The sequence below is a fragment of the Ornithorhynchus anatinus genome, chromosome 3 (genome assembly GCF_004115215.2).
Source record: "Ornithorhynchus anatinus isolate Pmale09 chromosome 3, mOrnAna1.pri.v4, whole genome shotgun sequence".
NCBI lineage: Eukaryota > Metazoa > Chordata > Mammalia > Monotremata > Ornithorhynchidae > Ornithorhynchus > Ornithorhynchus anatinus.
The window spans coordinates 110,520,352-110,533,068 of record NC_041730.1 but is presented as its reverse complement, the minus strand read 5'-3'; the positions used below and the strand labels follow the sequence as shown (position 1 = coordinate 110,533,068).

Sequence of the window (12,717 nt, the reverse complement as noted above, 5' to 3'; positions counted from 1 at the left end):
GGTAGGGAGTGGTAGCATGAGAAGAATAGGCTAGGGCTGTGGGAAAACTTGGTGCTAAATTCCAGAGAAAGGAGTGCTTCCATTTGAAGAATCAGAGACTAACCCTCCAGTATAGTATAGAATTCAAAAGTCACAGTATTTCTAGTTATTTTAAATCACCATAATAAACTTTAAGAGATCCTTTGAGATAGAGACAATCCACACACAACCTGGGTCCTGATTACAAGACTGTGAAGTAACCACTGCTTCCAAACGTGACTTAGTGAAAAGAGTACAGGCCAGGAAGTCAGGAGACCCGGGTTCTAGCCCCCTACTGCAGCCACACGTCTGCTGCATGATCTTCGGCAAGTGATTTAAGCTTCTGTAAGCCTCGGGTTCCTCATCTGCAAAATGGGCATAAAATACCTGCTCTCCCTCCCTCTTAGACTGAGGACACAGGCCCACAACAAGTGTTTTGAAAACACCACCCTTACTGTTTTGAAGGTGAAGGACAGATAAGCAGATGGGCTTTTCAATTCTAAGGGCTTGTGTCCTCAACTAGCACCACACTCTGACACAGCTACTGATTCAGCAAGGTTTTCTCCATCTAAACAAAAAGACATATTGGTCTGTAATAATATTGATGGCATTTGTTAAGCACTTATTATGTGCCAAGCACTGTTCTAAGCACTGGGCACTGTTCTAGAAACTTGGAAAAGAGAAGGATGATGAATCTCAAAATACCTTATTTGTCCAGCTGCATTTCAATGCAACCATGAAGCCCCCAAAAAAGTTATTACAATTACTCACACTTCAGGAATTTCCCTCTGGGAGATTGTTTTAGGTGGTCACTGACTTGGGATGATGATGACGATAATAATAATAATAATAATAATGTTGGTATTTGTTAAGTGCTCACTATGTGCAGAGCACTGTTCTAAGCGCTGGGGGAGATACAGGGTGATCAGGTTGTCCCATGTGAGGCTCACAGTTAATCCCCATTTTACAGATGAGGGAACTGAGGCAAAGAGAAGTGAAGTGACTTGCCCACAGTCACACAGCTGCCAAGTGGCAGAGCCGGGATTCAAACCTATAACCTCTGACTCTCCAGCCCAGGCTCTTTCCACTGAGCCACGCATAGTATCTGTTAAGCACTTATGTGCCAAGCACTGTATCAAGCACTGGGTAGATCCAATCCAGATCACAGTCCCTGTCCCATTCGGGACTCACAGTCTAAGGGGAAGAGAGAGTAGAGTGAATCCCATTCTACAGATGAGGAAACTGAAGCACCAAAAGGTTAAGTATTTTGCCCAAAGTCACACACAGCAGGCAAATGGAAAAACAGCATGGACTAAGACATAAAACACAGGTCTGGGAGTCAGAAGGACTTGGGTTCTAATCCTGCTCTGCCACTTATCTGCTGGGTGTTCTTGGCCAAGTCACTTCACTTCTCTTTGCCTCAGTTCCCTTATCTGTAAAGTGGGGATGAAGACTGTGAGTCCCATGTGGGACAAGGACTCTATCCAACCTGATTAGCTTGAATCTACCCCAGCGCTTAGTACAGTTCCTGGCACATATGATTTAAAATTTTTATAAGGCCGGAATTAGAACCCATATCCTCTGACTCCCAAGTCCATGGTCTTTCCATTGGGCCACACTTAAGCTGGACAAATATTGCAGTGAGGCACAGAAACAAACCCATACAAGAAAGTAGCAATAATAGTAGTGGGAAAGTACGCATTAAGTGCTTACTGAGTGCAGAGCACTGTACAAAGCACTGGAAAAAAATACATAGGTGGGAATTAGAATCCCTATCTGTCAGGGGGCTCACAAGCCAGGAAGCTTTGGATCTAAACAATTCAATGAAAATGAAAACATGCCTCAGACTACAATTTCAGTGTTTGGGGTAACGAAAGCTGAATGGACCACCAGAGTCCCCGCTCGTCCAAGCAAACATCCCTCCTGCACAGAGTCTTGCTGACAATTTGAGACCAGCTGTGGAAGGCCTAGGTTCATCCTGTTACAGCCACGGGTCACACTGCACGGAAAACATGAAAAGGCCTTTCTCAGGGGTTTGTCAAGTTTCATTTCTTAGGATAGTACAGATAAATGGGCAAGTTTTGGCAGCAGAATGGCTTTGACAAGCTCAGTGCTGGGGATGGGCAAAAAAATCCAGGTGATTCTACCCGGCTTTATAAAACAACCTCTAAAGCTCTCTAAATCATTTCACATTGGTAGTCAGAGCTTGGTTCATCGATCTTTGCTTCAGGTTTTATGGTTAGCAATTGAAGAGAACAATTTCTCTGACTATAGTTTTTGTCATTTCTCCACTAAGACCTAAACCAATTATTCAATCAGTCAATCAAAGGTATTTATTGAGTATTTGTTCTGTGCACTGCACTGTACCAAGCATTCATGGGAATACAACAGGGTTGGTTGACATGTTTCCTGCTTATGAAGAGCTTACACTCTTGTGAGGGAGACAGACATTAATATAAATAAATTACAGATATGTGCTTAAGTGCTATGGGATTGAAGGTGGGGTGAATAAAGGGTAAAGATCCAAGTACAGGGGTGATGAGGAAGGGAATGGGAGAAAAGGAAATTATGGCTTAATTGGGGAAGGTCTCTTGGAGGGGATGTGTTTTTAATAGGGCTCTGAAGTGGGGAGAATGATCGTCTGTCAGATTTCAAGAGTGAGGGAGTTTCCAGCCAGAGGCAAGATGTAGGTGTGGGATCAGCAGGGAGATGGATGAGATCGAGGTAGTGATAGTTTGGCATTAGAGGAGTGAAGTGTGTGGGCTGGGCTGTAGCAAGAAGTCAGAGAGGAAAGATAGGAAGGGGCAAGGTGATTGGGTTCTTGCTTTAAAGCCAATGGCAAGGTGTTTCTACTTGATGAGGAGGTGGATGGTCAATCCTGAAGATTCTTGAGGAGTGGGAAAACGTGAGCTGAGTGGTTTTGTAGAATAATGATCTGGGCAACAGAGTGAAGTATGGACTGAAGTAGGGAAAGATAGGAGGCATGGAGGTCAGCAAGGAGGCTGATGCAGTAGGGAAGGCAGGATAGGATAAGTGCTTGGATCAACATGGTAACGGTTTGGATGGTGAGGAAAGCATGTATTTCAGCAATGTTGTGAGGGTTGAACTGACAGGATTTGGTGACAGATTCAATATTTGGGTTGAATATGAGAGATGAGTCTAGGATAATGCCAAGGTTATGGGTCTGTGAGACAGGGAGGATGGTGGTGCTGTGTACAGTGATGAGAAAATCATAGGGAGGATGGGATTTCAGTTAGAAGACAAGGAGTTCTTGTTTGGACATGTTAAGTTTGAGATGTTGGCAGGACTTCCAAGTAGAGTAGGCAGAAGGAAATATGAGACTGCAGAGAAGGAGAAAGATCAGGGCTGGAGATGTAGACTTGGGAATCATCTGCATAGAGATTGTAGTTGCTGCCATGGGCGTGAATGAGTTGGTGTAAATGGAGAATAGAAGTGGACCCAGAGCTGAGCCTTGAGGGACTCCCACAGTTAGAGGGGGTAGGAGGCAGAGGAGCAGCATGTGAAAGACAGAGTGAACAGCCAGAGAGACAGATGGAGAACCAGGAGAGGATAATGTCAGAGGAGCCAAGATTGGATAATGTTTCCAGGAGAAGGGGTGGTCCACAGTGTCAATGATAGCTGAGAGGTCGAGGAAGATTTGGATGGAGTAGAGGCCATTGGATTTGGCAAGAAGATCACTGGTGACCTTAGAGAGGGGAGGTTCAGAGGAGAGAAGAGGGTGAAAGCCAGCTTAGAAGGTGTCCAGGAGAGAACTGGAAGAGGGAGGAGGGAGATGGGGTGGTAGCTGGAGGGATTCGTGGGGTCAAGGGAGTGATTTTTTTAGGACAGGAGAGACACGAGAAAGTTATATTACTAGATCATGTCATATTACTAGAGCAGAGGACAAAGCCATTCTTGGTGAACAGTCAAGTTGCTGTCACTCCTCTTGGATCAAGTTGCCGAATGCTCAAGAGGATTGTCGGCACCCTGAGTCTGCCCCACAAATGGCCCTGGGTTTCTGCGTCAGTTCTCTTTGGTCCATTGGCTGATGAATTCTGAAGCCAAAGAGATGGTCAGTGGCTCAACAGCTTGATCGAGAGGCCCTACTGGAGTATGCGGGCCATGGCGGTGCAGAAGTCAGGGAGGACCCCCTATGTGGTCCCAGCTCTCTGCACAGAGGATGCTCAATATAAATGGACTGATAGGAGAATCGTTCAAATTCGAGAAGAAATTGGGTGGGGATCCATTTTTCCTCCTACCTCTCTGGCCGCTCCTTCTCAGTGTCTTTATCTGGTTGACCCTCTGCCTCCCTGCTAGCTGTGGACACCCTTCAAGGCTCAGCTCTGGGCCTCTTCTCAGTTTACAGCCACTTCTTTGGCAAGCTCATAGGCTCTCTCAAGGCTTCACTACCACCTCGGCACCGACGACTTCCAAATCTAATAATAATAATAATTTTGGTATTAGTAAGCACGTAAGAGCTGGGCTGGATACAAGCAATCGGGTTGGACAAAGTCCCTGTCCCGCATGGAGCTCAAGTTTCAATCCCCATTTTAAGGATGAGGGAAGTCATAGAGAAGTGAAGTGACTTCCCCAAGGTCACAGAGCAGACATGTGGCTGAGCCGGGATTACAACCCATGACCTGCTGACTCCCAGGCCCGTGCTCTATCCACTACCCCACTTCAGCCCTTCTCCACCTCTGCATTCTTGCATCCCATCCTAACTCTAGGATATCAGGATGCCTTGCCAGTCCTTCAAGCTCAGCATGTCTAAAACTGAACTCCTTATCTTCCCTCCCAAGTCCTCTCCTCCTTCTAACTTTTCCAACACTGTTGACAACACCACCAGCCTCCTCCCCATCTCTCAAACCTGCAGGATTGGCATTATCCTTGACTCCCCGATCTCTTTCAACCTTAACATTCCATCAGTCATCATACCTGTCGGTTCTTTTTTCACAATAGAATCTACCCCTTTCTTTCCATCCCAACTGCCACCACTCCGGTCCAAGCACTTATCATACCCTTACTTAACTACTGAATCACCCTCCTCACAGATCTCCCTGCCTCCAGACTCTTCCCTCTCTAGCTGACAATTCACTCTGCTGCCCAGATCACCTAAGTCATTTTGCATGTCTCCCCATTATGGAAAAGCCTCTAATGGTTGCCCATTCATCAGCTCAACAGACAGAAAATCCTGAACATTGGCTTCAAGGCATTCAATCAGTAATCTCCCCACTACACCTAACTCCTATGCTTTACACCTCTCACCTACTCACTGTACCTCATTCTCACCTTTCTTGTCACCGATCTCTTTCTCACACCCTTTCTTCTGACTAGAACTCCTTCCTGCTTTACATCCAGCAGATCACGGATCATGGCTCACAGCAGATCACCGCTCACACCTTCTTCAAGGCCTTTCTGAAGTCACAACTCCTTCAGGGGCCTTCCCTGATTAACTCACAGCCCCACCCAATATCTCCTCCTTGCCACCTATGTAACTAGAGACTCACCCTGAACGGTAGCATTTATGAACAGATCTTTAAACTGTCACTCCCCCCAACTTTAATTTATATCAGTATCTGTTTCCCCCACTAAAAAGATTATAATTTTGTCAAAGGCAGGGTCTACTAAATCTAGTGTACTTTCCCCGGCACAGCACGGACACTACGGATTGACTGAAATGTCATGAACAATCAAATCAGTTCTGCTTGAGACTTGAGAGGAAGAAGGTAGAAAAGCAGGAAAGGGGGTATTGGCAGGGCAGGCCAGCCCCCAGACCGTCTTAGGGATAACCCCCAAGAAGTGGGTCCAGGTTTCAGGTGCCAGGAGAAATCTGAACCGATGAGCTCCTTGGCCTTACGAGCTGAACGTATTCTATCTTCCAGTTCCTCCAAGTTAGGAACATGGCCATGCAGGCTCCCTCCGGCTGAACTGGGACCCCTGTTCTGCCTCCCAGGGGAATTGTGGAGTCACTCTGGCCCCATGGGGACTGAGTCTGCAACTTAGGGAACTGGGAAGATCTCCCTAGGCCGATCTTGCTCTCCTCAAAATTTACAGGCCTATGGGCTGAAAGTAACTACCTGTCTGCCTTGATATCTGCCCGTTGCTCCTGGATCATCGTGGCGCTGACTGGAAGGCAGGTGGCTTATGTGGCCACTCGGAAAACGACTCGGAGCCCACTTGCCTATGGCAGCTCAGCAGGGCTGATCCCCAGCCCTGGGCCGGGACAACTCATATTTCATCCATTCAATCGTATTTATTGAGCTCTTACTGTATGCAGAGCACTAAGTGCTTGGAAGACAACCTCGCTCCCTGCCCACTGCCTCTCCAGCACCAGCCCGAGGACTAGGTCAGTCAGCTAGCCTCTTTCCTCCTCAACAGCTGGCCCACCAAAACCCAGGGAAGGAAGTCACTAGAACACCCAGGCAGCTACTTTCTTTCGACTGAGCGGTAGGTTGGTCCAGGTGAAGGACTGACTGAGTTTAGCTCGTTCGTGAGGCGAGTGCTGACCGGATGAGAGACCGGCATTGTTCTAAGAATCGAGTATCAGAATAGGGAGTTACAGATTTTATTGACATTCTCCTTTCTCTCCCTGGAAGGCACAGTGGCAGTATGCTCCCGGCTCCCCTGAGCCAAACCATGTCTCTCTCCCTCCCCCACCCTCCTACCAGACCCCACTATTAGAGCCACTTCCTCCTCGAAGCACTCCCGTAACAAGCTCTACTGCATTCAGTCACACAAATCCAGCCTGCAACTGGGTATACACTGTTTATAAGACATCCTGTATATTTATGTATCTTTGTGGTCTTCTACAACTTTTTATTGTTTTACATGAGTCTTCCTGTGCCTATCTTCCTAGCCAACTCTTGATCCCTCTCAAGTGTAATCTGCACCAGGGATTTTCCTAGCACTCCCCTGGGCATTTGTTATTTTAGGCATTTGATATTTGTTTATTATGGGCGGGGAACGTTTCTGCTAATTCTGTCATAGTGTACTCTCACAAACGCTTAGCAAAGTGTGCTACACATAGTAAACGCTCAATTAATGCTATTGATGAATTGGGCAGCTGAAACCAGGCTGGAATTGGCTCCAAAGCCATTTCTTGTCTATTCTCTTCCCACCAGCTCGCCTGCTCCTGGAAAAGACACACACACACTCTGTCTCCTCCCCTATCCCTGCCTTCAAAACCCCTCTTACAATTTTTCACACCCACACATATTCACTCACGGAGAGAACCCTCTGAGGAATAAAGCTTCTCCACAGACAACAGAAAGACATTATGCTGCTCAAGGCAAATGGGCTCAATTCAGCTATGGGAGAAATCCAGGGTGCTTTGAAAAGCCCCAAGAGGTTCGGGGATTAGCACAGCAAGTCCCCAAGGTGACTCAGCCTCTTTATTTTCCACTAACAGATATGGGGATTTGACTGAGCAAATCAGCTATAATTTTCACTTTTCAGTGCGATGGGGCTTCCTGTTTTTTGTCGTACTTTGTGTTCGTTCAGTTTCCCTGATTGAAGGCAACACTTGTTCCCAAGGGCAGCAGCCAAGGCTTCTTCTGGCTAGGTATAAGATCCCCCAGCATCAGCAAGAGTCAACAGCATAAAAAGCAGAGTAACTCTAATTGAGACTCAATTTTAATTTTGGGGCCAGGGATTGAGTCTACCTACCTAATCTACTGTGTTGGACTCTTCCAAGTGCTTAGAATAGTGTTCTACACATAGTAAGTAAAAGTAGTAGTAATAGGATTTATTAAGTGATTACTTTGTGTCCTGCAGCATACTAAGTGCTGGGAAAAGGTATACAATGATGATGACGATGGTATTTGTTAATTGCTTGCTATGTGGTTGTGATGGGAATCAGTGTGACTTAGTGGAAAAAAAGCATAGGCTTGGGAGCCAGAGGACCTGGGTCTAATCCTGGTTCTGACATTTGCCTGCTGCGTGATCGGGGGCAAGTCACTTCATTTCTCAGTGCCTCAGTTTCCTCTTCTGTAAACTGTGCATTCAAGACCCATTCTTCCACCTACTTAGACTTTGAGCCCATGAGGGACAGGGACTGCATCCAACCTAATTACCTCCCATCTGCCCCAGCACTTCCAAGAGTGTTTGACACACATTAAGTGCTTTATAATAAATAATCTAATAACTAATTACTAATCGGCCTTTCCATCATTCCCTCAGCACATGGATTACAGTAGATTACCCAATACCATATTTGGCAAGCATTTCTCTAAATCCTACAGAGCTCAATACATCCACGCTCAGCTCCCTGGACCACACCGACACAAGCCTGGAGTTGTGAAGGGAGAATCAGGGTTCCCTCAGGAACCTCCCTGATTCCCCAGAAGAATTTAAAATACGATTGCTTCCTCTGGAGAATCCTGGGAGTTGTGGGCAGGGAACCTGTCTACCAACTTGGATGCACTGTACTCTCCCAAGCGTTTAGTACAGTGCTCTACAAGTAGTAAGCGCTCAATAAGTACGATTGATTGCTCTGCACACAGTTAGAGCTCGAAAAATACCACTGATTCCTTGCCATCCCATTACGGTCCAACGGTCAGACTTTTGGAAAAGTGCGGTTCAGGGAGGAAGCAGCTGACTGTGGCAGTTGAGATGCTTCAGCAGAGCCATGCTGAAGTGATAGCTTCAGTGCACATAAAGACTTCGTGTAAAGGCTCCATTGCTGATGATCCAGACCCGCTCCTTGATACTGACCCTTATGCGGTTGGAATGACTCTTTTAAAAAGTCTGTTTTTAATTCCAGCGGTAAACTCCTTGAAGGCAGAGACCATGCCTTTCACTTCTAGTGAATGCTCCCAGGAGTTTTGTGCACACAAATTGAGGGTACTTACTCAACACTTCGTGTGTGCAGAACACTGTACTAAGTGCTCGAGTGAGTATAATACTACAGAGTTGGGAGACATGATTCTTGCCCTCAAAGAGTTTACAGCCTATAGGGGATTAATAGCATTGATTGATTGGTGAGAACAAATGTTCTACGCCCAGAGAAGCGGCATGGCCTACTGGAATGAACACAGACTTGGGAGTCAGAGGACCTGGGTTCTAATCCCAGCTCTGTCATTTATCTGCTGTGTGACTTTGGGCAAGTCGCTTACCTTCTCTGTGTTTTACTTTCCTTGTCCATAAAATGGGGATTAAATCTTAGTCCCTCATACTTAGACTGTGAGACCCATATGGAACAGGGGCTGTGTCCAAATTGATTATCATATATCTACCCCAGGTTTAAGTATAGTGTTGAGCACATAGTAAGCACCTAATAAGTACCAGAATTATTATTATAGATGGCTGAAGACCTATAGATGTCTGTAGACCTTCAGTTTGAATAGCAGACATTTGGCAGTCAGCTTGAAAGCATTTTGTTTTCCAAAGAGCACACTGGCCTTCTTTTCTACTTTATTAAATATCACTGAAATTTTCTTCACTTGGTATGAACTCTGCAATCATTTTAGAGGCTGAAGTTTTTGTGACCATCAAAATGGCCTCCACTTTCATACCCACAGTTTTGTTTATCATACCTTGCTGGTTACTGGATTCAAGGCTTTGTCTCTAACTTGAAGTGAAAACAGAAAATTGGGTTGCTAAAAGTGTATTACAAAAGGAGAGACTTCCATTTACACACGCTGTTCAACGTCCATAACACCAGGTGTTCAATTCATGAAAAAAAGACATCTCAAAATGATGTCACTTTACAGCAATACTATGTAGAAGTGAGAAACCACACAAACGGTGAAGGGTGGTGACTCAGACCTGAAATCAAAAATAGCATTCCCAGCTCCTAGTCACCTAGAACTTGACAAAAGATCCCTGGGCGTCTGTTGTTTTAATTCCTGATTTCTGTTAGGTCTGATGTGCAGCCAGTGGGCAGAGGTTGGTTCTTTCTGAGCAAAGGTTCACGTAAACCAGATGTCAAGGAGTCAGAGGACAAGATCGGGAGTGGCCTGAGGCAGCAGCAGCTGCACCAAACTAAAAGACGGCAGCTGCATGAGCCCACTGAGAAACATGAGTCCACTGTCCCCAGCTACAGATAGACCAGCAATCTTCATATCCTTAATCCATTCATGTGCTGAAACACAGGCTTTGTGTTAAGGTTCAAAACATTCTCTGTCCTATGAACCACAGTGCTTTGACTTGATTAAAAGCAAAAATAGAAGAACGAGTTGTACCTCAATGAAGCAAGGACAAAACAAGGCAGGGAGAGAAAATGCCATCAAAGGAAAACACCTTGTTCTGAGGGATAAGCAGTGGATGGGTGGGAGTACTAATTAGTGCCTGAATTGGTGTGAGTTAGAGGGTAAGAGAGAAGGTGGGTACCTGCCTATCAGAGCATAGGTGAGGAGGATTGGCTGCCGAGGGCTCGCCGAGGACTCATTCATTGAAACCCACTGCCAGAAGGCCCATGTGAGTCCTAGGATTTTTATGTTCTTTAATGATATTTGTTAAGCACTTACTATGTGCCAGGCACTGTACTAAATGCTGGGTAGATACAAGCTAATCAGATTGCACACAGTCCACATGGGGTTCATTCATCCATTCAATTGTATTTATTGAGCGCTTACTATGTGCAGAGGACTGTACTAAGTGCTTGGAATGTACAATTCGGCAACAGATAGAGACAATCCCTACCCAACAACGGGCTCACAGGGTTTTAATCCCCATTTTACAGATGAGGTAACTGAAGCACAGAAGTGATTTGCCCAAGGTCACTCAGCAGACAAATGGCAGAGCTGGGATTAGAACCCAGGCCCTCTGACTCCCAGGCATAGACCTGACTCCCACTAGACCACACTGCTTCTCACCGTGTTCCTCACAAGGGGGTGGAGAAACTAATGCCCTTCATTAGCAGCTAGCGACACTCTCCTATGTACTACCGCACCAGCCAAAGGGAGAGAAAACATACACCTACCCAGATAGTTTGAGACAACAGCTAAAGGATGCTCCAAGTGATGATTGCCCTCTTTGAACCCTACATGAAACAGAGACTTCCCGCTCTAGAGAAGCAGCGTAGCCTTATCGAAAAACCATAGGCCTGGTAGACCTGGGTTCTAATCCAAGTTCAGCCATGTACCTGCTGTGTGACCTTGGACAAGTCACTTAACTTCTCTATGCTTCAGTTCCCATATGTGTAAAATGGGGGATTAGATACCTGTTTCCCTCCTTGTAGACTGTAAACCCCTTATGGGATCTACTTATCCTGTATCTACTACAGTACTAGTACCATACGTGACCTATAGAATTGCTTAAAAATGGTACAATTACTATTATTATTATTATGTTATTAGCACTTTGGTACCATGTTTTACACGCAGTAAGCCCTCAACAAATTTCACTACTATTATTGTCAATCTTAATGACTTTGACACGTCTATCTTACACCCTGAACTGTTCCCTCCAATAAACTACTATGGGACATTTTAGCATGATATTTTTTCCAATTCTTCTTGGTCCGACTGATAATTTTGGCCAGCACAGTCTTCTGTGGTGATAATAATAATGACGATGGTATTCGTTAAGCTCTTACTATGTGCCAAGCACTGTTCTGAGAGCAGGGGTAGTTACAAGGTAATCAGGTTGTCCCATTTGGGGCTCACGGTCTTAATTCCCATTTTATACATGAGGTAGCTGAGGCACAGAGAAGTTAAGAGACTTGCCCAAAGTCACACAGCTGATAAGTGGCAGAGCCGGGATTAGAACCCATGACCTCTGACTCCCAAGCCCGTGCTCTTTCCACTGGGCCACGCTGCTTCCTACTGCCCACTGTGTGAAGAATTATTTCCTTTTATTTTAAATCTGTCACCTTCAGGCTTCAACGGATGACCTTGCTTCCTAGTGCTGTGATTTCCTGAACAACAATTCAAGGTTTGTCCTGTCCATAGTCTTCATGATTTCATAATCCTCAAATCATGATCCTCTTTAGCCCATAGTTTTCCAGAGTGAAGCATCCAAACTTTTTCAGCCATTTCTCACATGGAAAATTTTCCATTCCCTTGAGTACTTGGTAAGACTGGAAGCCAATGGAGGGATGACTAAGGATAACTTGAAGAATTCCTCCTTCCAGGGATCTTGAGGCTGTTGCTACCTTGCTAGCCTCAGATAATAAACTCCAGGCCATGTTGAGGATTCAATATTTATTGAATTTCTACTGTGTCCAGAAAATGAAAGGGCTAGAGAGAATACAATATAATAGAATACAATAGACTTAGAAGATGTGATCTTCTTGAGAAGGTTTCAATTTAATCGGGGAGACAGGCACTAGAATAATTCATACAGAATAGGAAGAAAAGTGGATACATGTATGAGTGAGTGCTTAAATATTAGGGCATGAAAGATGTGTACCAAAGTGTTACTGATGGTTGAGATCACAGTGTATACTTGTCACAGTACTGAAATGACAGTTCGGGGTGACAGAGTCTGGGGAGGACCTGTTTTTCCCATCACTATAGCAAGCACCACTGTTCTCCTTGTCTCACAAGCCTGTAACAATGGCATTTACTTTGACTTAATTTGCGCGTTCAGCCCAAATATTCAATCTGTCATCAAAACCTGTCAGTTCTACTTTCAAAATACTGTTAAAATCCACCCTTTTCTCTTGATTCAAACTGTTACTAAGTACTTATATCCCCTCTTGACTACTTCATCAGCTCTGTCGCTGACCTTCCAGTCTCAGCTCCATTTAAGTCCATA

General features: G+C 45.2%; 1 protein-coding gene across 2 annotated transcripts in view; it reads right to left on the bottom strand.

The window, feature by feature from the left end:
- STAMBPL1 (STAM binding protein like 1) overlaps positions 1-12,717 on the bottom strand; it is a 50,565-nt gene that overhangs the window by 20,977 nt on the left and 16,871 nt on the right. Inside the window, exon 2 of one of the 2 annotated variants that reach the window (XM_029059149.2) lies at positions 4,278-4,454. The exons of the other annotated variant lie outside the window; for it this stretch is intronic. The gene's annotated coding sequence lies outside the window, so the exon portion shown is untranslated. The remainder of the gene's footprint in view (positions 1-4,277; positions 4,455-12,717) is intronic. 2 annotated transcript variants of the gene reach the window in all.